We start from the raw sequence: 22168 nt of genomic DNA, 5'->3' as shown, positions 1-22168 counted from the left end.
AATGCAATTAAGATTACTAGTGCAATAGTATGAATTTACTATAGAACCAAGAGTTGCAATATATGGTCGAACTGAACTCATTGTCCTGGAGATGAAATAACCAACAGATAGGTTGTGTAAAAATGCAGAAATTTCAATGACAGGCATTTGACATCCCAATTACTAAATACAGAACCGTCAAAAATATTTAAACTTACTATAGAACATTATCATTCCTTAGAAATACATAGGGTTTTCCCTCTCAAAATTGAAAATATTTTTGAATGATGTCAGCCATATAAACAAGTTATTCTTTAATAATCATTATGCCTTCCCCAGTATTCTAGAGGCTTCATCTAGCAAAAAAGACTAAAAATAGGATGCTTAAGCATTTCCTGAGGGGAAAACAAACTCTTCATGGCTTTGACTCATGGTATTTGCAATTCTTTGGTGTACAAGAGAACAATTTCATCACACCCTTACAATTATTATACTTGTAAATTTGCAGACATTTTTATTATATGATGTCATATTGATGATTGACAATCTTGATAACATCAAGCAACACAAGTAATTTATCCTTAGTAGTTCCACAGATGAAGTGAATATGTGAAATCAGTCTTGAATCATTTTAAAATGTCTTTATATAATTTGACAACAAGAAGCCCAAGGGCTTAAGCCAGGCAGAGTTCGCCATGTTGTCAGGCATTTGGCTATTCTGTGCCAATGGGTGCCTTGTTCAAATTCATCTAGATTAGACACACTATAGTATGCCAATGGGTTTACTAGGAATGCCATTCACAACTATAGGGAAACATCCCTGGGATTTCCCCAAGAGGTTTTCCTTGGGGAAAAGAACTGATGAATGGACAAAGAAACAAAGTACATGTTGGAGAGGCAGTGGTAAATTCAACACAAAATAACTACATTTATAAGATGGGAATGAAAACATATCAATGAGTAGTTATTTGGCACTATTTAAAAGCAAGCAACATAGGTAATATGTCATGGTAGTTCCACAATTGAAGTGAATATGTGAAATGAGTCTTGAAACATTTAAAAGATCTCATCTCACTTACTTGTACCAGTGTATGTTGGAAACTGCATGAGAAGACCATTTTATTTTGACATGCCCTATCAATTATGAAAACCATGGTCATTATCGTTGTTTGTTCATAGGCTCCCATGGCCCAAGGGATTTTGATGAAAATAGGGACCAAACACATTACAGGCTGTAACAGTAGTCCAGTGAGAGAAAGCGACCTCAGGACTAGTACTACAAAAAAAATAAGATTTCTCTACGACCAGAACTGCTACAAATAAAATTATTTTAATTTCACATCTGTCAAATTGAATGTGTCCTCCCTGTGATCCATGGCATGAAATGATTTGATCACAATAAAAAATAAAGTAAATTTACGGCTACGCCCATGTCAGTTTCTGAATGTTGAAACACACAGATAGGAATTTACTAATTTAGTTTTGCAAACAGTGAACACACAGAATTAATTCATGTTGCACGATATAGCAACCCAGAAAGCTCGAGAGTCAACTACTTGTGAATCTTCAAGCACGTATTGCGTCTTTGTGCATTGCGTCTCTGTGGAAAAGAGGTAAGAGTCACGAATTGCGTCTCCTGCACACCAACGAACAAGGTGTGTGTATCAAAGCTTCTCTTTGGAAACCTCCAGCCTCCTGCACACACGCCAGTGAATGCCCCTCAAAAACACCAGCGATTCAGCGAATGCCCACCGTCTCAAACCAAATGCCGCCATCAAACTGTTGGGTGAACAAAATGAATGGCAAAGTTCTAGGTTTTACCTTTTGACTTTCAACAAATTTTGTATTTAAATTTTTAATTCAAAAACATTATTTCAGTCCACACGAACCCTAAAGAACCCGATTTTGGGGTTCCATGCACCCATTATCGAGGTTCGGCACACCCTAAAAGACAAACGAACCCAAATTTTTTTATTGGAGAACCTGGTTCTTACTAGCCGAACCAGGTTCTTATGGGTTTGTTTCGGAAGCACCCATACCAGAATCTGGTTCTTGGGGATGAGAACCCGGGACGGTTCAAGAACCCCACCCCTTGGTTCACGAACCCGTGCAACATAGCTATATTTATATCCAGGATTGCCAAACCAAAAGTAATCAATAGAAGCCTTGTATTATACTTGTAAATGGAATCTAGACTGCTATGAGATCTTTATCGACTTTTCTCACAACCAAACATATGTGTTTCATGCATATGACTTGGTTTTTGCATCACTAAATTAGCACAATGATTTACTTGATGTTCTAGCTTTAAAAACAAATCTAATTTATTCGTTTATGGTTACGCTTCACAGTTAAGTTTAATGCATTTGGCTAAATTTATCTTAAGATTTGTTTTCCATAATATAACTTAGTTTAGAGATCTTGTACCCAACACCATTAGTATCGTTGCCTAAAACATGTACACTAGAACCTATGGGCTTGGAATCTGGATGTTCAGTAACGTTGGTGACCACCCACATAATTTTGTGCTTTTTGTGCACACTAAACCATATCCCGAAGCCTAATTTTCTCTTAGAAAAAAACTTAGTGATAGCTCAACTATGCATTATTCAGAATTATGTTCACTCATCTGACAGATGTAGACTCAGTGGAAGATTTGCACGTAATCATGGAGGATTTGGTTACAGATTTGTCTAATCATGCCACAAAAGACAGTACAACCTCCAAGCTGAAGACTCCTCTATGTCCTTTGCCTGTGTACACCCCCACAATCACAGTTGAACCAATTGCAGAAGCCCAAAAATCTAGTCCAAATGCAATCCCCTACATCCAATGCTAGTACTAGCACCTCTCTAGTTGTGACTACCCCGACAGTTGGCAAGAGCGACATATCACACACAAATGTTCCTCCATTATGAAGGACAACATCTTAGACTTGGTCATCATAACATCGCGCTGCAAAATTGGCAAAATATCAACAAATGCAAGCACAAATCAGAATCAAACTCGCAATCATAACAATTAAATTCAAGATCATCGAAAAATTATGAGATGTTTTAAATATGGTAAGTGGATTCATGTTACAGCTAGTTGTTCTTTCAAATATGATGAACAAAGAGTATGCATCTTTTGTGCACTAGGTTATCATGACTCTCTCAACCTGTGGGTTTACAAGAAGCTTATGTCTACATTGTCACATGCATCAATCACCAGGGGTATGGAAACATTTAGTCAAAACCCTCTACCAATGCTACAATGTCCACACCTTAAGATACTCTAAGGTAAGAATAATAGTGTTGCAATCTTTCACAATAACAAATTAGCTAAGATATACAATCTCATGAATGTTCCATCTCCTCACACTCCACAAATCATCCAACTGACACAACTTTATGATGGATACACAAGGAAACTAAAATGACACAAATATATAAAAAAGATCTAGCTTGTACATTACAATGTTTGTGACCCTATTCAACACCTCAGCCATCCCCTAGTTTCAACGGAGATTGATCCTTCCATCCACAAAGAATATGATCTACATCTTGACCTCACTAAATAAGCTTGAGATCAAGAAGGATACTCCTACACCTAATCTGCTAGCTCTCTACCAAATAATCAAGTTAGACATACTTTCATCCACTTCGATAGACTTCTAGTCCCCTACACTGGTAGATCAAGGCACCAACATGATGTGCTCACTCACTAATCTATAATGGCTTCTTGATGATGTGTGATGCCAACCCAAAGATGGTGCGAGTATTGTTGAAGAGCATGACTAGTAAGGTAGGAGATTCTATTCAAAAACAAAACTTCTAGGTAATGGATATTGAAGGTAACATCTATAAAGTTCTACTTGGACAACCTTAGATAGAAGATATGCTTGCTTTCCTCAAGGTGAGCAGAAAATAAAAAATATTGAAATTGAAACAGAGCACTCAAAAGATGAAAATCTCCGTGACAAATTCTAACAATACGTGATTGAAAGCTGCAAATTGACAAACACAATATTCGAAACAAATAACACAATAGTCTTGAAGTTAGATGTTGAAGTTGCAACAAAATCATGTGCTTCATTGTGCCCAACTAAATTGGAAGAAGAACAAAACCCAAAAAGGAAATTTGTTAAAATGAATGTGTATCCCATCAAATGAAAAATGATAGCATCACTTGATAAGCTTCCCAACAACACCATCTCAAGTATCCACTACCACGATTTGCAACAATCACATAATAGACTAAATGGCATTTTAAATTCAACTCCAGCAAGCCTAACAATGAAACAACATTGCATGACACCAACATGTATGCCCACAACACCACTAACAAAAAATTCTAGCACATGATCCCACAAATTGCCCACACTTCATCCGTTGACACTCTTATCAAAATATTCCCCACTAAATCAACTCTTATTTCTCATGTGTGGAGCTAGTTGTGTCTACTTTCCAAATAGATTGTAGAGTATGCAAGACCTTAACCCTAATCAGAACACTAAAAAGCTAATAGGGAGAGCTATAACTGTTAAAATTGGCAACTAAGGCCAAACTCCACATGGATCATCTTATTTATGAAAGCTGATATTTTTCTTGGATTCCTCTCTCCGAGAGGTGTAAGATTGATCTAAATATCGTCCGATTCTGATATGTACAAATGAAAATATGAATTTATTTATGTTATGGACAAATTGTCAAGATCGGCCAGCAAACTCATGTAGGCTCAAAAGCCCAACAGTCACGTCTATTCATCCTCAACATTGCATATAAATAGAAGGTGACTTGGACTCATTTGGACACGCTCATCTTCACACATCTCTCTCTCCTCATTGATTGGGTACGCATTTCTGGGCAGCATCTCTCTCCACATGTGCGAAGGACGAATTTTCTGTTTAGGGCGTTGACTGCATTGACCGAATTTTAGGGACAGTTTGACCAAGCGTTGACCAGCAGTGTTGACCTGTTTGACTGCAATTTTTAGTGGAGAAATTCTGTCCCAGCAGGCTGCATTTCTGGGAACATAAATCGAGGCATTCCGTTGACTTTGACCAGGGTTGACTGCAGCTAGGGCTGACCGCAGGTTGACTGTTTGACCAGATTTTGACTGGACTGAATTCAGACTGTTTTAAGGGCAATTTCAACTTGCTGTTTGAAGACCGAAGTTGACTGAAGTTGACCAAATCTTTGAGGGTCAAATCTGCCCTGTTGACCAGCATTGACTTTTCTGGTTAGGACTCTTTTGCTGCTGTTATAAAATATCAAATTTGTAAATTGTACTCTCTCTGCTGAACTATTGAAGACTATAAGAAGAATTGATCAAGGGTTTCCCCACATTGGGGTTTGTCCCTGGCTGGTGCACTCTTGTCTTGGCTTGTCTTCTACTCTTTATGTTCTATCTGCATTTTACTATCATGTTGATGTGATTGCTAAACCGGATATTGATATTGGGCTGATAAAGAAATTGAAGTAAAATTGCTCTAAAGCATAGATCATACCAGTGTTGCGGGGGAGCGCCCCCCCCCCCTTCGAACCCGCTCCCGAAGCGCGCTCCGGGCGGGAGCGGCTCGGGAGCGGGTCGGGAGCGCGCTCCCAAAATCGCTCCCGGACGGGAGCGATTTTCGGGAGCGCGCTCCCTTAAAAAAATTTACGCTCCCTGCTCTGATAGGGAGCGTTTCAGGGAGCGATCGCTCCCGAGCTCCCGGAGCGTTTTTTAATGCCCGGGAGCGATCGCTCCCCGATCGCTCCCTAATCGCTCCCGGGCATTAAAAAACGCTCCGGGAGCGATTTTTAACCGGCCAGGAGCGGTTCGGCGGAAAAAAATTCCGCCGGACCCGAAAAATTAAAAAAATTTAGCTAATTTTTTTTGTTTTATAAGCCCAATGGGCCAAAAACTTGTCATTACAACTTTGTTGAGCAAGTGATTGAGAGCTTGAGCAAGAGATTGAGAGCTGGAGCAAGAGCTGAGGAGCAAGGAGCCAGAGCTGAGGAGCGAGGAGCAAGTGCCAAGGAGCGAGGAGCAAGCTTGCAGAGGTATGTAACTTAATCATTTAGTTAGTTTAGCTGGTTAGGTAGTTAATTTGGTTAGTTTCATTTACCTGTTTGAGTTTAAAGATCATTAATTTAAATTAAATTAATAAATTAAATGAATTAATCCCAATAAACTAAATTAATTTGCAGATTCAAGACTCAAACCCTACAAACATCAAACACGATGGACCTGAGCATTTTTATTGGCATTTTCCTCTTCCTGGTCCCCTTTCTGGTTATTATGGTGGTGGAGAGTAGGAAACGGAGGGGGCCTGACCCTGAAGAGGTGGATGAAGAAGCCGGAGGAAGTCAAATAGGTGAAAACCCCAGTGAGGAGGATGTGGAGGGTGAACATGAGGGTGAAAAAACTAAACAAGACCAAACTCCATTGTGGAAATATGTTCAGAGGCCTGAAACAGGGAGAGGGGGTGGAACCACTAAATTTCATTGCCCCCATTGCAACACTGATTTCACAGGCTCATACACCCGTTTGAGAAGACACCTTTGCGGGAAAAGGGCATGGGATGGAGAGAAACAAATAGGAATCAGAACTTGCAACGGGGTGTCAACAGTTGATAGAGCCAAATACATAAAGGAAGAGGAGGACGCCCAATACAAAGCAAAAAGATCAAGGGGTTTCTTTGAACCAAGCTCACAAAGAACTCCTTCAGCATCCTCCCAAGGCAGTGGATATGGACATGGAGGCTCAGGGTCATCATCTTTACGCCGTAGAAGCATATCAGATTTCCTTGATGAGGGGTGTAGGAATGATGTGGATTCAAAAATTTACAGGTTCCTCTATGCAAATGGGATACCATTCAATGTTCTACGCTCACCTTATTGGCACGAAATGGTTTCTGCCATAAATGATGCCCCTAAAGGATACAAGAGCCCTGGGTATGACAAGGCAAGAACAGTTGGCCTTGATCATGAAAAAGCAAAAATATCACATTCTTTGAATAAAATGACAAGTTCTTGGACTGACAATGGGGTGTCCATTGTATCTGATGGATGGACAAATGTAAAAGGCAAGCCATTGATAAGTGTTCTTGCTGTGTCCCGAAGTGGTCCCATTTTTCTAGCTGCACATGATTACTCAGACAAGTTCAAGACCGCTATCAACATTGCAGAAGCATTGCTTGAAACAATTGAGCGTATTGGCCCATACAATGTCATCCAAGTCATCACTGATAATGCTCCTAATTGTAAGGCAGCGGGAGCAATTATTGAGGATAGATACCCGAACATATTTTGGTCTGGATGTTTGGTTCACACATTGAACCTTCTGTTGCATGATATTGTCAAAAACAAAAATGAACAATACCAATGGATTGGGGATTTGTACAAGAGAGGAAAAAAAATGATAAAATTTATTACAAATCATAGCAATACCCATGGCCTTTTCCGCAGTCACTCGAGATTGGAGTTGCTGAAGATTGCGAGGACTAGATTTGGTAGCTATTACCTCACCTTCAGGCGCCTTTTGAAGGTAAGAGAGGGTTTAGCTAGCATGGTATCAAGTCCAAATTGGCAGGTGTTAAAGGAAAGGGCTACAAATGTAGCTGACATTGCAGGTTTTGATACGGTGGAGGAGGCCGCTCTTGATGGGCAGTTTTGGACAGCTGTGAGACAGGTATTGGATTTCACCAAGCCAATTTATAACATGATTCGGTTTGCAGATACAGACAAACCGGTGATTGGCGAGGTGTATGAGCAAATGGATACCATGTTGGGGGAAATAAAAGACATTGTTAATAACAGAGATCCCGACTTGTACAATCTGATTCACGATTGTGTGTGTGAACGGTGGAAAAAGCTTAACCTTCCACTACATTGCTTGGCGTATATCCTTACGCCAAAATACTACTCAGATTCTTGGTTGGGCAAACCTGCAGCAGGGGGTGGTGTTAGGACCAAACCCCATTTAGATCGAGAGGTAACTAAAGGATATCTGGATGCATTAGAAAAGTTGGTGCCTGACAGGGAGGAATGTGCAGCTGTGTGCCTTGAAATAGGCAGATACTTCACTGGCAGTGGTTTGTATGGTAACTTCCATGCAATGGACGACAAAGATAAATTTGATTCTCTCACATGGTGGGAAACATATGGCGGCGACGGACTTTTGCGAAAATTGGCATTGAAAGTTCTTGCACAGGTTGTAAATTCTTCTTCTGCAGAGAGGTGTTGGAGCACCTACAGTTATATACATAATGTGAAAAGAAACAGGCTCAACGAAAACCGAGCAGAAAGCTTGGTTTATGTGCACTACAATTTGAGGTTGTTGAGCCATTACTGTGATCGGGCCAATGAAGATCCCACATATAAAATTTGGGACAGTCACCCTGAGGACGACAATTTAGAGGATGGCATTGTACATATGGAAGAACTAGAAGATGAGCTTGTACGGGATGAAGCTGAAGCAGCTGCAGCAGCCATGCCACCTCCACCTCCACCATCCAGTAGCAGTTCTCGGGGCCCGAGTCTTGTTCCATTGCTGTCGCCACCTCCATCGACACCCTCGCGTGGAGGCTCGAGTTCTGGTCGTCGGTCTGGGAGGGAGACTCCTAGAAGACCGCCAAGACCTACTTATACTCCTGGAGACTCTCGTGGCAAGGGCCACTTGTAGATTTACAATTTACTTGTCTTTTTTAGTTTCTATTAGACTTGTCACTTTAGTTTTCATAACTGTTCAGTGTTGAGTTTTGAGTCCTTGACTCTTGACTCTTGACTCTTTCATATCATTATGACATTATGATATTTTTTGTAAACATTATATCACTGTGACAATGAAAATTTGAAGTTTGAAGTTGGGCCTTGGCAATTATAACTCATTGGTAATGATTGTGAATTATGAATATGATGCTTTGTGAAAGACTAAAGTTGTTTCATTTCATCTCATTATTCATGTTTCATTTTATAAATTTTTAACATTTCATATCATGTTAACAGTTAGAAGTTAGGACTTAGAAATATCTTCGATATTACTTCTTGTAATGGTTAAACTTGGCTTACAAGTACAACTTGTTACTTTGGTGATCAATGATGATAAATGTTATTGAATTGAATGTTATTTTAATTTATTATTTTACTAAGGTTGATGACGATTATAATTTCTAGATGATTGATGTGATATGGTTCAATGATCAATTTATGTTTTTTTATGTTTTTTATGTCTATTTCATCATTCTACATGTTTTTGTTGACATATATGTATCAAAAATTAAAAAATATAAAAAATATATATATTTTTAAAAAATCGCTCCGGGATTCGCTCCCAAACCGGGAGCTTCTGAAAATGGTCGCTCCCGCTCCCGCTCCCCGCTCCCGCTCCCGCTCCCAAGTAACACTGGATCATACCATTGTTGCCTAAAATTAACATGGAATCAGAGTTGAGGTGAAGACAAAGCGCAAGCAAGAGTGAAAGAGCAATCGCCAAAGACAATTGGACAAGGACAAATTACAAAAGACTCAATGGGTTCCTCATCCTACTTCCCAGCAAAAGACAAGCTCCATGATAAATCTGACAATCATGGATGGAGGATGTCTCTTGATTTGACCTTGGAAGAAAAAGAAGTGATGGATTATGTGCAGGGTAAAATCCTTTAACCTCCTTCAAATGCACCAGCTGCTACGAAGACCAAGTACAATAGGGCTGAAGTCAAAGCGAAGAAGATTATCATGGATTCCATTGACGTATTGAATTGAAGACTTCCAAGGAGATCTACCGACATGTTTGAGGTTAGTAATGCTAATCAAATTCTATTTCTCATGAATAAGTTGAAGGATATCAAGAAGGGCAAGGACGAGGACATTCAATCCTAATCCTTGAGGATTACTGAGATCAAGAATGATCTACTCTCGATTGGAGAAGTCATTCCTGACAGGGATCTTACTCTCACCACCCTTGGAGGACTTCCACCTGAGTGGTATGTATTTAGAACCACTATACCCAACAATGATCAAGTTCCAGGGTTTGAAGAATTGATGTTGAGATGCATTCAAGAAGAAACAAGAATGGTGGAGCAAGAAATGCCTTCTAATAGAAGCAACCCCGATGCATGCTCCGCTCATGCCAAGAGGAAGAACAATGCAACTTCAAAGAAGCAAAGTCAAGGAAGACCGGGATTCAAAAATGGAAGGAAGGGAAGATGCTTTGTTTGCAATAAGTTTGGCCACTATGCAAGGGAGTGTCCAAATAGAAGGGATACATCGCATGATGATGATCACAATCATTCCAGGGACAACTTCAACAACAACGATCAAAGGAATGGCAGGACCAATGGCAAAGGAAAAAATAATGCAAGACATCAAGGAAATGGTCGACCCTCCAAGAAACCAAGGAACTCCAGGTATGAAGAATCTAATGTTGTTAACAATAAGTGAAAAGAGTACTATCTTATATCGGCCCTCTCCACTGCCTCTCCTCTGGACACTTTGGGAAATTGGCTGATTGATAGTGGTGCCTCAAAGCACTTCACTGGATACAAGGAAGCCCTCTCTAATCTGATAGAAAAGGAGACAAACTTGGAGATCATCCTTGGAGACGATGCCACCTATCCCGTGAAAGGAGTAGGGAATGTTACCTTTCAATTGAATCAAAGTAACACTATTCATTTGCCAAAAGTACTATATGTACTCGATCTCAAGAATAACCTGGTGTCCATTTCAGTGATGGATGATAAAGGATTCAAGGTGGCTTTTATCGATGGAAAGGTATGTGTTCGGAAAAGAAATTTTAAAGATGGGTTTACTCTTGGGTTCAGGGTTGACACTTTGTATCAAGTTGGAGGAAGTCCATTGGGAGCCATGTCTTGCGACACATCTCTACAATCTAAACTACGGCACTGGAGGTTCGCCCATCTTCATTATAAGGCTCTACCCGATGTGAGATAGATATGTCCAAGTTCAAAGTAGAGCATGAAGGTGTATGTCCGAGATGTGCCAAAGGAAAACTTACAAGGGGACCATTCCCCTCAAGTGATAGCAAGACCACAAATATATTGCAATTGATCCACTCTGACATATCTAGTATGGTGCCCGTAAACTCTTTGGGAGGATACTTATATTATCTCACCTTTGTGGATGATTACTCTCGCAAGACGTGGATCTACTTCTTAAAGAAGAAGGATGAAGTGTTCAATTGGTTTCGACACTTCAAAGCCTTGATCAAAAACCAATTCGAGAAGAAAATCAAGATATTTAGGATTGATAATGGGACCAAGTACAAATCCAATGAATTCCAAGATTATTGCAGAGAAGTTGGCATTAAGAGGGAGACTACAATGCCATACACTCCTGAGCAAAATGGTGTGGCTAAAAGGAAGAATCGCTCTATTGTAGAAGTTGTTCGTGCCATACTTCATTATCAAGGCCTTCCGAAGTTTCTATGGGCTGAAGCTACAAATACCACATGTATGTTCAAAACCGATGCCCTCATCAAGCATTGGACTCCAAGATTCTTGAAGAAATTTTCACTGGTAAGAAACTGATGTCTCTCATTTTAGAATTTTTGAAAGCCCCGTATATTTTCATGTGCCGAAAGAGAAAAGAAGCAAATTGGATGCATCTGGGAAGAAAGGAATCTTTGTGGGCTATACTGGTTATTCTAAGGGATATAAAATTTAAGTGGTTGGTCAAAAGGAAGTTGAGATAAGTCATGATGTCACCTTCGACAAAGATATGGCCCTCAGGAGGATCAACAACCTTCCTATCCTAAGGAAGGACAAAGAAGTTGACACCGGAAATCAAGATGAAAAAGAGGATGAAACAATGCCTGATGTTGATGAACCTATGGATCCTATTGATCTTCCTCCTCATGGGCCTTCCTCCTCCAAGAGGAGACCCTCATGGCTTAGGGAGACTCTCAAAGATGTCGAGAGACACATTGCACCAAGGGGGACTTTCCGCGAAAGCAAGAAGTCGATCAGGTATCAAGAATATTTGACCACCATGAGCATTATCATTCAAAATGAGCCTTCATCATTCGAAGAAGTCGTGAAGCAACAAGTATGGAAGGATGCTATGAATGAAGAATACGAGTCAATTATGGAGAATGATGTCTGGGATGTGGTTCCTAGACCCCAGGACAAATTGGTTGTCACCTCTAAGTGGCTCTACAAAATCAAGCATGGACCTGATGCAAGTGCAGAAAAGTTCAAGGCTCACTTTGTTGCTCGAGGCTTCTCTCAAAAAGAAGGTGTAGATTACAATGAGATATTTGCACCTGTTGCCCGATACACCACCATCCGCTCGATTATAGCCCTTGTTGCCTCGCAAGGATGGAACCTACATCAAATGGATGTCAAGATCGCTTTCTTGCATGGTTCAATCAAAGAGGAAGTCTATGTGGAACAACTCAAGGGCTTCAAGGTTCATGATTGGGAGTCTCATGTATGCAAGTCGAAGAAAGCTCTCTATGGATTGAAGCAAGCACCCAAGCTTGGTCTGAGAGGATCGATAGCTATCTAATGAAGTTGGGATTCACTAGAAGTGAAGCCGATCCAAACCTCTAAGGTTGAAAATGATAAACCTCTCATTTTGGTACTTTATGTGGACAACCTCTTTCTGATAGGTGCAGACCCTCTCATTCACAAATGTAAGAGGAAATTGGCTTCTGAATTTGAGATGAAGGACCTAGGACCGATGCACTATTTCCTAGGGTTGGAGGCCTGGCAAAAGCCAAGTGAAATTTTTCCTCTCTCAAGGAAAATATGTTGTGAAGATATCGGAAAGACTTGGGATGGTGGACTGCAAGCCTGTGACTACTCCGATGGAACTTAACTTTAAGAAGTTATGTGGTAGTGTTGTTGGACCTGAATTGGGAAATGCTTCTGAGTATCGTCAACTCATAGGAGCACTGATGTTCTTGGTGAACTCCCGTCCGGACATATGTTTTGCAGTTAACACATTAAGCCAATACATGGTTGAGCCTCATCATATACATTGGATTGCTGCCAAGAATCTTCTGAGATATCTTCGGGGCACAATCGCTCATGAACCAAGATACACTGCCGGAAATATGAGGCTGCATAGTTATTCTGATGTTGATTGGGTTGGCAGTGTGGTGGATCACAAGAGCACTTCTAGATGTTGTTTTTCTTGGTATCTACTTCGATATCCTAGATGAGCAGGAAGCAAAAATCAATTGCCTTGAGCACTGTCGAGGCCAAATACATAGCTGCTAGTATGACCTCCTGTGAAGCTGTCTGGTTGAGGAAGCTCTTCAGTGAGCTGTTTGGACATGTGTTCTATACCACCGTGATCTTTTGCAACAACCATAGTGGGATCCGATTATCAGAGAATCTCGTGTTTCCTGATCGCTCCAAGCATATAGATATCAGGTACCACTTTATTCAAGATATGGTACAACTAAGAGCAATAAGGCTCCATCACATTGGGACTGATGAGCAAGTCATTGATATTCTGACAAAGCCCCTGGGGAAGGTCAAATTCTTGGCCTTTTGAGAACGACTTGGAGTCGTGGAGAAACCCTCTTACAAGGGTCCTGTATGAGATGGACATTGAGCTCTGGGAGCTCTGGGGGGCTTGGGGTACTTCTTGGAGCGGTGAGCAACCATAGGGTGAGTAGATCATCCTTCCCCTAGTGGTTTGTTGTGTACAGGGTGGGTGGTTCAGCCTTCCCCTGTGATACCCCTTGGCAACATGTAGGCAGGATGAGTGGTTCATCGTTCTCCTGCCGAGACATCCTACCCATGCAGTCTAGGACTCATGGGAAGTACCTCTCATCTAGCCAATGAAAATGAGGATAGGGACCATAATACTATCGATGGACGCATCGTGTGCTACCGTACTCCCTATGCTAGGATGACCGATATTGATCTCGGATCAACTGGAACTGACTTCGGGTCAGTAAGAGTGGTATGAGACACTCTCTTTTATTTGGGACCGACTTCAAGTCAGTGAAGAATCGTATGATACATTCTCAATCACTTCTTCTTCATAGTTCAGCAAAGCAGTGCAGAGCAGTGCATTGATGGCAGAGATAGTACAGATTGGCAGATGGACTAGCAGGTGTAGTTCTCCAGTACAGATTGGCAGATGGACTAGCAGGTGTAGTTCTTCGTAGTTGAGAGGGAGTGTTAAAATTGGCAACTAGGGCCAAACTCCACATGGGTCATCTTATTTATGAGAGTTGATATTTTTCTTGGATTCCTCTCTCCGAGAGGTGTAGGATTGATCTAAAGATCGTCCGATTCTGACATGTACAAATGAAGATATGAATTTATTTATGTTATGTACAAATTGTGAAGGTCGGCCAGCAAACTCGTGTAGGCTCAGAAGCCCAACAGTCACGTCTATTCATCCTCAACATTGCATATAAATAGAAGGTGACTTAGCCTCATTTGGACACACTCATCTTCACACACATCTCTCTCTCCTCATTGATTGGGTACGCATTTCTGGGCAGCATCTCTCTCCACACGTGCAAAGGAAAGAAAGGACGAATTTTCTGTTTTGGGCATTGACTGCGTTGACCAAATTTCATGGACAATTTGACCAAGCGTTGACCAGCAGCGTTGACATGTTTGACTGCAATTTTTAGTGGAGAAATTATGTCCCAGCAAGCTACATTTTTGGGCACAGAAATCAAGGCACTCTGTTGAATTTGACCAGTGTTGACTGCAACTAGCGCTGACCGCAAGTTTACTGTTTGACCAAATTTTGACTAGGCTGAATTCGGACTGTTCTAAGGGTTGTTTCATCTTGTTGTTCGAAGGCCGAAGTTGACTAAAGTTGACCGAATCTTTGAGGGTCAAATCTGCCCAATTGACCAGCGTTGACTTTTTTTGTTGGGGCTCTTTTGCTGCTGTTATGGATTATCAGATTTGTAAATTGTACTATCTCTCTCTGCTAAACTATTGAAGACTATAAGAAGAATTGATCAAGGGTTTCCCCACATTGGAGTTTGTCCCTAGTTGGTGCCACATCTTGTGTCCTCTTGTCTTGGCTTGTCTTCCACTGTTTATGTTTATGTTCTATTTGCATTTTACTATCATGTTGATGTGATTGCTAAACCAGATATTGATATTGGGCTAATAAAGAAATTGAATTAAAATTGCTCTGAAGCATAGAACATACCATTGTTGCCTAAAATTAACAAACCCTAGCAGTAAGAGGGGATAGTGGTTTCATTCCTTTTTGTTCCATATCCAAGCAGTGGAAAGGAGAGAAACAATAAAACGAAGGTGAGAGAAAAAAGCCAACCATATAGAACTTTCTATCAAGCCATAGTGTCTATTTACTCCATAGCTAGTTTTTGTTGTAATTGCATTGTAATTCCTAAGAATAATACAAGCAAGGCATTATCCTTTATTTCTACCCAGAGTTTTCCCTCACATGTTATTCCAAGGCAAATCCAACTCCATGATAAGATAAGTTAACATTATTAGTGTCCAGCAAATGACCACAAAAGATTAATGTGACTAAAAAAGTACAAAGTGGGAATGCATAAGTAGTTCCTAGAGCACATAAATAGAAGAATTTCAAAGATCTCAAAGGAAGGGCGAGACAAAGAAATAAAAAGAATACAAAGGTAAAAACCCTTCAATAACATGTCAAGGGATGTTGGAACTAGCACTAGAAGCTATGGTCCAAAGAGGGAGGTAGAGGAAGTAGTCTCCAGATCTAAGTCCTTAATCACAATGAAGGGACCACTGCACTATTTGAGAAGGCCATTCAAAGACCACCCAGAGTTGAGGCCTAATTGTGTTATCCTAGGAGGGATCCTAAGGACAGCACTACACCAAGGGAGGGCATAACTCCTAACACTTGAAGACAAGGGGAAGAAACTCCTAATGAATGACCAATTCCTTGAAGAAACCTTGGAGGTAGTACTTTGGGCCTAGGGAGTTTGTCTCTAGCCCTCCTACAAGCACTTTATCTATCAGTGTAGTGAAGTCTATGTTGAAAGTCAAGATAGAGGCTCCTTAGATATCTTGTGGAAGTAAGTCTACCCACTAGAGAGGTCAGGAATAGATCTAGGGTTGCCTTGATCTAATATCAAACAAAGCATGACAAGGAAGAAGGATGTGATCCCCTTGAATAGCTCTAGACAAAAACGATGCCGCAAGTATTGTGATCAATACCTAAGAACCTCCTAATAGAAAGATCCAAGCACAATATGGTGTTCTATGTTGTGTTTTTACTATTGTAGTTCTATTCTTATTTCTCAAGTAGTTTAAAAGGCATGAATGATGTGCTTTTTAGGTTTAAAATATAGCTCTTGTATTGGTTGTGGTAATATTAAGATCTATTGTAACTAACTATCCATTCGAATATCCAATGTTTTTAACAAATTAAAGAGTTGAGCTCAAGTAATAGATAGCTCGCCTTCAAAAGCACTTGCCCCACTATCTAGATCAACACACCACCTTGATGCAATGCTTAAAATTGTCTTCTACCAAGAATGCAATGGACAAACAAAACAAAGATATTGTGTCGAACTCAAGCAACAGATAGATCACGTGCAATAGCACTTGGCACACTCCCTAAATCAACACTCCACCTTGATAAAATGGTTAAAAGAACCTTCAACCAAGAATGCAATGGACAAATGATTAAGAGAGAGAATATTGGACCCAAAATGCACAAAAGTTGTTTAAAAAATCATATGCAACCATGGCTAGCTCCACCTACCCATCTAGTGAATTACTAGAGTAACATTAGAGTTAGAGCTCGTTCATATATCTCAAAAGAACATGCTCGATCAAATTCAACAACCACTGGTTTAGACCCTCTCTAGCTTTGCGACAACAACCAAGCTTCAACAACAATCTTTGGATGTCTCAAAGTTCAAAATGCGAAAACTATGCCTCAATCATCTTTGTTGAGATCATTCAATATCACCAAACCACAAGATTGACAAGAAATACGAAGAGCTAGCACTAGTTGTGTTCCACTTCATATTGACATATTGATCAACCACACACGCACATGAAGAAAGTTCAATTTATGAAGATAGGATAAATTGAGGTTCAAGTACAAAATGAGTTCAAGATGCAGATACAATCCTCAATGAACCACCCCTATAGCATAGATCAAGCTTTTGTATACCATTTTAGTTTGTCCTTTGTTGCAAGTTATTAATTGTTCTCAACTCAAAACTCCTACCAATAAGAACATGTCTCCACATTTTTTGTACATGAACCACCACAATGATATCTAAATCATGTGTATGATGGTTAATCTCATTCTTCCTTGAGTTTCCTCAAATCATAGCATACATGTCCTTAGGCAAGGACTCCTCCACCCTTTGGATGTATCAATATTCATAATAGGGTTTTTAGTTTACATTAATACACAATAAGATTTCTATTTTGCATCAAAACACATAATAATATTTTTATTTGGATATGTTATCCTCCAAATCCTATGGACCAATAAGAAGCTTCTCAACTCAAACTTCCTACAAAGGAGTGTCTCCACATTTTCTATCCATGAACCACCATAATGAGCTCTAAGTCGTGTATCAATAATGATACTATGATAGTTCATCACATATATGTTATGCTCGATCCTAGCACTAATAAGAAGTTTCACAACTCAAACTTCCTACAAGTAAGGTAGTGTCTCCACATTTCTATAGAGAACCACCATAATGAGCTCTAAGTCATATATGATATTTCATCACATTCTCCTTGTGTTTCTTTGACTCATAGCACACAACATGTCTATCATGGGGAAGGAGTTTTGCTTTCCTCAAATCCTTCACAGCAATAAGAAGTCCCTTTGACAGTTGGAAACTTTCTTTGCCCTCCAGTGTCCACTTGAACTTCTCACCTTTCTTTTGAAGTAAAATAACAAAATAAGCAATTTGAAATATTGTAGTATCCCATGAGACCCATGAATGATCTCACGCACTCCATATATTCAAAGGTCCATTGATGAAAAGAGACTAGAAAAAGTTCAAATCCAATTCCTATAGTTATGGATATAAGTGCAATCAAAATTCCTAAAGAGTTATACATTTGTGTATCGATGAGATCATTTACTCTTTCTTGAAGCTCAATATTTCCCCTGTATAGGCCATATAGCCAAGAAAGACCATAAACTAGGAACACTTCCTTGAAGTTGGCCACTCCATGATTGCCTTAATCTTTTATGGATCAACTAATATAACTTTAGAGATGATATGTCTTAAATAATGAACTTGCTTCTAATGTAATTCAAACTTGCTTATGGGCTTATATTATCTCAACATTTTTAAAACAAACCACAAATATTCCTCATCTTCTTTTGATTTGGTATATGTCACGATAGCTAAGCTTATTAGCTTTCCATATTATACTAATGAATGGCTAAATATTAGGCTTTTAATGGTTGGTTCAAGGTTAAAGTGCCCCCTTGCACACATCTAGTTTCCTCAATCCCTTACAATAGATTGTTGTCAATGGTTAACTAGAATGGAAGGATTCTCCACGCAAGTTCCCAACGAATTTGTCCAAGTACTCATTAAACACATTATTTGTTAGAAATAATGTTGTAACACATCTTAAATGTTGTAATGAATATGTCTTCATCTTTGAACCCAACTCTAATAATAACCAAAAATTATATCTTTCTAGAAAAAGACTTTTGCTCTAATTTAGTTAAGAAAGTGATGTCATCTTATTCTTAATAGTAAGAATGACTACTTCACTCTTGATAGTTACTTCAATCAATCCTTGTAGGTTGTAATCTATGTTAGCATTAATATTCCATCCCCTTTCTTCACAAAAAGAATTGTTGCTCCCTATGTAGAGACAATTGGCCTGGCATATCTCTTATCAAGAAACTCTTGCAATTCCTTTTTCAATGCCAATAGCTCTAGTGTGTCTATCAGACGTGGTGCTTTAGAAAGTAGTTCACCCCATAGAACAAGATCTATTGCAAAATCAAATTCCCTTTTAGGAAGTAATCCCAGCAATTCCTCCAAAAACACATCCTTAAAATCCCATAAGACTAAGAAGTCTTCAAGCCTAGGCCCGACATCACTAGGCTTTAACATGCACTGCAAACAACTAGCAACCTTTCCTAAAACACTTCTTCAATTGCATAATCCATATCTACCTTACAGTTATAGACTTAAGAATGTCTTGAATAGCTTTAACTTCTTGCATTCCCCTCAATGTCGATGCAATCAAAACCCTTATTGTAGTAATCAACTTGACTAGATTTGCATTACTATATATAGAGTAAAAAATATGGAATAGTGATCATGTTTGACTATGTCTCCAAGAAAATATATGAAGTGAGTGAGTAATCAATAAAATCTATATTGTATAAATATGATACGTGTTAACACATGTTCACTAGACTAAGCCTCCCTAATTCCCCCATGCAAAGACAAAATAAGCCCCAACTTTTGCTGAAGATGGTGATATTGTTGCTCCAATGTTGTCTAGGACAACCACTTGGATTTGAGTGGACAGTGCCTTTATGGTCCACCACACAAGACATAATTCAACAACGACTAGAGCATATGGTGTAGACATCAATAAGGGTATCTTCAAGAAGGGAAGGCTAAAAAATTGAGATTTTGGCCTCCGAATGTGTCACTAGAATAGAGTCCTCCAAATGAGGTGCCTTATACAACTTCAATTAAGCTAACATTCAACACATCGTGAAAGCCAAGTTGAGGTGGGTCATTCAACCGTGAGGGCATAAAAGACCCATTGTTGGATGATGTATGGACCATATCTGATGTGCTTGAGCTCGTGATGAAGACAAATTTAAGGGCAGCAACCTATAATAGGCCTAGGACCAACCTATAAGAATATGCATTATCATTTGAAATATATAATGGTAATTGGAGCTTACCAAAAAGACCCATTTGTTGGATGATGTTGTATGGACCATATCTGATGTGCTTGAGCTCGTGATGAAGACAAATTTAAGGGCAACCACCTATAATAGGCCTAGGACCAACCTATAAGAATATGCATTATCATTTGGAATATATAATGGTAATTGGAGCTTACCTACAAGAGTGATTTTGATTGCAAAGCCAGCCCTTAAAGGTGTAACAGCCTTAAAAAAAGGAGCTTTTGGGGGGGGTGGTTGTACACACACATTTGAAGGAGGCTTAGAGGTTTGTTGATATTGGGTTTGAAGACTTATGTATGTTGAAGGAACTTGAATGGCTAGATGTTATGAGCACAAGCCTTTGCTTGAAGAGTCCCCCTTTTCTAAGGGTAGTAGGTGTAAAATATGTACATGTGGCTTGAAAAATCCCCTACAACGTATTTCTTTGGATAATTTAATTAGGCAAGAGGGCCTGTTACCCCTCCATAAGGTAGATTAGGTGCTTTTAGCCCTTGAAATTAATATTTTAATGTATAGGAACTTGGAACACATTCTCTAAAAATAGAGGTGCACGTCCTCTCATTTTCTCATGGTTGGATTGGGGGAGAAATCCCTTAACCAATCTGAAAATTCTGAAAATTTCTATTTTTCTTTGATTTTGGCTATGGAGGAATAAGTAGAGTGACCTCTTGGGGGATTTTGTTGATGTGGACAGTCTTCTTCTCTTTGATGCATAATAGCAGTTCTTGATGAGGAAGACCTTGTTGATGTGGATAGTCTTATTTTCATGGAAGAATATGGTAGATCTTGGATGGATGCATGATAAACAAAGTTATCTTTTCCTTGGTTTTTGTTAATGGAGGATGGTAAGTGTTGGATGACAACTTTTATTCCATCATCTCTCTTCGACAAAGTGTCCACCAAGTTCTTGTGAGATGACCTAAGTGGAGCTCACTCCCTTATACCATTATTGAAGATTGTAAGATGCCTACCCCAAACGTCTAGGGTACACGAGTAGGTCTTCCTTACTCTTTGAAGCTATATCTGCTTCAAGCCTCTTTGAACCTCTCATCAAGCCCTTTTGAGATGACATTAGTGGAGATCGCTCCTTATCCCATCTTTAAAGATTATAGGACACCTAGTTCAAACCTCTAAGGTAGACAAGTGGGTTTTCCCTAGTCTTTGAACCTACATCTACTCCATTTCTTTCCAAGTGTGCTACTCCAACCCATATACCCCAAAAATATAATGGCAAGCTAAGGCACTAATCTTCTATCCATATCACCTTTTTCTTTTAAAAATCATTTAAATCGTTTTATCGACGTTTACACTTTGAAATCACCTTGTAATTTCTTGATTGCATTTGATTGGGGACCTTTCTTGACCCTTTTAACTCAAATCCTTAAGTTACCTTCAAAGCACTAAAAAACCCCAACAATCCTATATTGGGAAGAACCCCTATTGAGTCAAAGGAGAGCTAACTAGAAGTGTAAAGAGAGTTGGTAAGGTGACAATGGCCCCCTCTTGAATAACACAAGGTCTCATACTTGAGCTTTAAGTGTGAGATTTTGTTGTAACAATCCCTACACTCTCTCTCTCTCTCTCTCTCTCTCTCTCTCTCTTGCCCTAATTGTCGTGTGTTAAGCCATAGCCCCTTGTCTTGTCAATGTGGCCATTCACGTTCATTTTTTAACATTTTATTAGATTCTAGCATGCTTCACATACACATTAAATTCAAGTTAGGAAGAGCATAATATTTTCAATAGTTTCTTTGTTATTCACATTGATAATTACTAATGGGATCTTGACCATGGGCCTGTTATCACTCTAAAATTTCCCTAGAGTTGTTATGAAAGAAATAATAGAGATAACCACAAACCTACTTTTGTGATCATAATCTAGCCTTCCTAATACTCAGAGAGGGCTCTCTTTTTATGATTTAACTTTGTTTAGTTAATTGATTTTAGGCTAGTTATTTAGGCTTTGATTGGGTTTTGATTTTGATTTGGTGGTGGAATTACTGACTTGAATGAATAGAGGGATGTCTTTTACTGTTGGGCTATGGGGTCAAGTGTCAAGAAAACAAGACTGGATCAAGTTCTAAAGATAGTGTTTACAGGGCAAGGTAGCGGAGTGAATTCAGATCTTTTAGGCTGGATGGTGAAGTGGTTTTCAATTGGGGCCAAGGAGCAATTAAGGGTTCCTCAAACCAGATAATGAGGGGAAAGGTAGGGGTCAATCGAAATTAGGGAGCAATGAAGGATTCCCTACTCTGGATATCAGAAGAAAACATTAAAATGATTTAATTGTTCAAGACAAAATGTACTTAAACAAATTCTGTAATAAATTTCCAATTATTTCAT

General features: G+C 39.4%; 1 protein-coding gene across 1 annotated transcript in view; it reads right to left on the bottom strand.

Annotated features, from left to right (window-relative positions):
* The window catches only part of LOC149181226 (protein DSS1 HOMOLOG ON CHROMOSOME V-like), a 33272-nt gene that overhangs the window by 530 nt on the left and 10574 nt on the right, over positions 1-22168 (bottom strand). The gene's annotated exons all lie outside the window — the stretch shown is intronic.

The sequence above is a fragment of the Pinus tabuliformis genome, chromosome 3_2 (genome assembly GCF_031772625.1).
Source record: "Pinus tabuliformis cultivar Carrire ecotype Pingquan chromosome 3_2, CPIR1, whole genome shotgun sequence".
NCBI lineage: Eukaryota > Viridiplantae > Streptophyta > Pinopsida > Pinales > Pinaceae > Pinus > Pinus tabuliformis.
Note: the sequence above shows the minus strand (reverse complement) of the source record. Positions and strands in the feature narration are given on the sequence as shown.